Source organism: Portunus trituberculatus, chromosome 8 (assembly GCF_017591435.1).
Source record: "Portunus trituberculatus isolate SZX2019 chromosome 8, ASM1759143v1, whole genome shotgun sequence".
Lineage (NCBI taxonomy): Eukaryota > Metazoa > Arthropoda > Malacostraca > Decapoda > Portunidae > Portunus > Portunus trituberculatus.
The window spans coordinates 4145001-4147500 of record NC_059262.1 but is presented as its reverse complement, the minus strand read 5'-3'; the positions used below and the strand labels follow the sequence as shown (position 1 = coordinate 4147500).

The window sequence follows — 2500 nt, the reverse complement described above, 5'->3', positions numbered from 1 at the left end:
ATTGAACCACCACCACCACCACACCGTCTCCTCGTCATTGTGCCCCCCAGTCTCCACCCACACCGCCCTCACTAAACCACTCACCATACACTCACATACACCAGAAACTTACACACAAGGGAATCAGACATTTTTATTTCTTAGGTATACTTTACAGTAATAAAAACCATTTCATAGCATAAGTACAGTACAATATTCGTACATCTTCACTAGCCTCGCGTAGCCTATCACCAGCTCAGCCTTCCCCCGCCCGCCCGCTGCCAGTTCATTCTTGCTCGCTCACTCGTTCACACCACAGCCAGATTGACAACCATTGATGTTACTGTAACGAGAGAACGGAATATTAGATTCAGTACTTTAATGAGAAATGTGAAAAGGGAGAAGATAGGTTTGAGATACAGAAAATATAGAAATAGGAAATAGAAATAGAGTAAAATGATGGAATAGATAAAATAGGAAAAACTGACGGAGGAGATAGACAACAATGGAGTGAAGATAGAAAATCGAATAGAGAAGATAATATAGAAATATGAATAGGTAGAAAGATGACGAAAAGAAAAAAAAAAAAATAGGAAAGATACACGAAAGAAGATCAACAAACGAATCAAGATAGAAATATGAACAGGTGATACGTTGAAAAAAAAAATGGATAGTGTGTGTGTGTGTGTGTGTGTGTGTCCAGGTCCCCCTCACCGAAGTGAGTATTATCCCCTCAAGGGGGGGGTGTCACAGTGGCGAGCTGCTCATTGTTGCCTGGTAACGCCATAGGTTATAAATAGTTAGAGAAGGAAGACGAATAAGAGTAGTGGTAAAAATGGATTAGTTTGGACCTGCAAGAGGAAAAGAAATTAGTTTGATCTGCAAAGGATGGAGAGAGATTAGTTTGACCTGCAGGAGAAAAAAAAATTAGTTTGACCTGTGAAAGAAAAAAAAGATTAGTTTGATCTGCAAGAGATGGAGAGAGATAGATTAGTTTGATCTGCTAGAGAAAAAGAAAAGATTAGTTTGACCTGGAAGGGAGAAAGATTAGTTTGACCTGCAGGAGAAAAGGATTAGTTAGACCAACAAAAAAAAAAAAATGCTTACCTGCACAAAAAAAAACGGACACTCGTTTTACTTTTAAATTAGAACCATTTCCTCACCTTTTCCATCGTCACTGCGAGATTTCCATACTTCCATCCACCTTCTACCTCTGCGTGGCTGTAGCGTCTCTGCGATCATCTCCAATACACGCACCACCACAGACTAGTCGAATGAAACCAACAACACAACCCTGAAGGAAAAAAAAAAAATAGATAAAACCTGAAAATCAAAATAATGAAAGTAAAAAAAATATAAACGATATATTACGGTAATAGTAACTCCTTGTAACAGTACAAAATCACCATTCACGTACCATATGACGGCACTGTACACGCCCGCCACCGCCAGCCAGCCGTCACCATCACCGTTAACCACCACCACCAGGATCGTCGCCACAGCACGCCGCCACGGTAAGCTAACAAGGCCATTACTGGGGAAGACTAAATAATTAACATGTACCTGGAAGAGAAGGTTAGTTTACACCTGAAAAAAATTGGTTACCGTTTACGTACCATATGACCACGTGCACGCCCACCACCACCACCAGCACCAGGCTCCAGGATCGCCGCCACGGTACATTAACGAGGGCATTACTGTGGAAGACTAGATAATTAACTGTACCTGGAAGAAAAAGTTAGTCTGAAAAGGAAATGGTTAGCCGCGCCGCCTATCGCCCTATGCCTAACTCCTAACGCCTAGGAAACCGTAATCTGTACTTCACCTAATTCCGAAGGGTTGCTCCAGCGGTGTCTGTCCCACGATGTGACCTGTGATATGGGTACTCACCTGTAAAGAGGGGAAAGAGGTAGTTAGTATCGTGTGGTTACAATCAAAGCTAGTATTTCATTAAGTACAGAGATAGAGTCACATGGTTCAGGTTAAGACTGATTACATTATTGCAGTTATAATTAGATTACAACGTCAACTTACCAGATCCAACGCGAGGAAGACGCATAAGAGGATAAACTAACGCACATTGTCACTACACTAACCGCGATACCACGCACGCACACACACGCACATGCACACAAGGAACCGCACTCGTCCGCCGCCATAAGATAAAAGGATGAGGATTATTTCAGCGGGCATCACATCACCTCGGATGCCTTCGAATGTTTTACTCTTCCTTTGGCTAACACACTCCTAGTCCCTTCCTACCTCACGCTCAAATATCCACACCACAGTACAAGATCAGCGTTAATTTGTGGTCACTGAGATGCATTTCCTAGCTAAGATAAGGATGAGATTGGTAGGAAATTAATTATAAACCTCACTTGATTTATTTTCTTGCCATACTTTCGCACACGGATATGAAACAAGCGGCTGGTTAATTGGTTGTTATCCTCACGCCACACACTCCCCCTATCCTCTCCTGCCTGCCTTGCTTCCATCCCCAATCCACCCTATCTACCTTCCT

The 2500-nt window shown here is 42.5% G+C and overlaps 1 long non-coding RNA gene across 1 annotated transcript; it reads right to left on the bottom strand.

Moving 5' to 3' along the window:
* Window positions 1-202: 202 nt before the first annotated feature.
* LOC123499533 lies at window positions 203-2140 on the bottom strand. The gene is made up of 4 exons (XR_006673025.1): window positions 2014-2140; window positions 1397-1869; window positions 1143-1273; window positions 203-322 (listed from the first exon to the last, which is right to left on the bottom strand). It is a non-coding gene; the product is annotated as an uncharacterized LOC123499533 (long non-coding RNA).
* Window positions 2141-2500: the final 360 nt, after the last annotated feature.